The sequence below is a fragment of the Monopterus albus genome, unplaced genomic scaffold (genome assembly GCF_001952655.1).
Source record: "Monopterus albus unplaced genomic scaffold, M_albus_1.0 scaffold94.1, whole genome shotgun sequence".
Taxonomy (NCBI): domain Eukaryota; kingdom Metazoa; phylum Chordata; class Actinopteri; order Synbranchiformes; family Synbranchidae; genus Monopterus; species Monopterus albus.
In genome coordinates this window covers 1,803,427-1,804,085 of record NW_018127974.1, presented here as the reverse complement: position 1 = coordinate 1,804,085, position 659 = coordinate 1,803,427, and positions in this window count along the sequence as shown.

Genomic DNA, 659 nt, shown 5'->3' with positions numbered 1-659 from the left:
AGAGCTATGTCATCTAAAGTAACTATATGATTAGACAGCAGATTTCTAAGGTTTTCAGGCCCAAGCACAATGACTTCAGTTTTGTCAGAGTTTAGTATTTGTGCTCAGTATTGTTAACGTGCCTCTTGGACATGTTTAAAATTCTTTATTGTTATTTTGTTGTGTAGTTTTCATGGTAAAAAGAGGAAAACAGAGAAATAGATTTTCTGAAGATGTCAGTACATGACGATCCTTTGAACCAAACTAGAACTGAACCAGTGCAGCTACAGTGAAAACATGTGTCTAAGGGGTCGACGGCTCAGAGTGATGAGTGAAAACGTGTCTCTAACATGGCCGGTGATTGAAGTAAGCAGTGAAGACGGGCCTTTGACAAACCAAAAGTGCAAAGTTAAATGTGATGTGTGTCAGAGATGAAGAAAGGAGGGTGCCTGACCACCAGCAGCCAAGGTAGAAAGGTGATTCCTCCTGGATAAGCCTGTGCCCTCAGTGGGGATTAATCGAGGTGGAAAATCATTCCAAGCACACACACATGTTCATTAACCTGAGATGGTATTATAGAGGCAGGGACTGTCTTTAATATTTACTGCCTCTTATGTTTGAGTATGTATGTGTAGAAATCTATTGAATCTGACTGATGGTGACATAAGTAATTAAAAGGG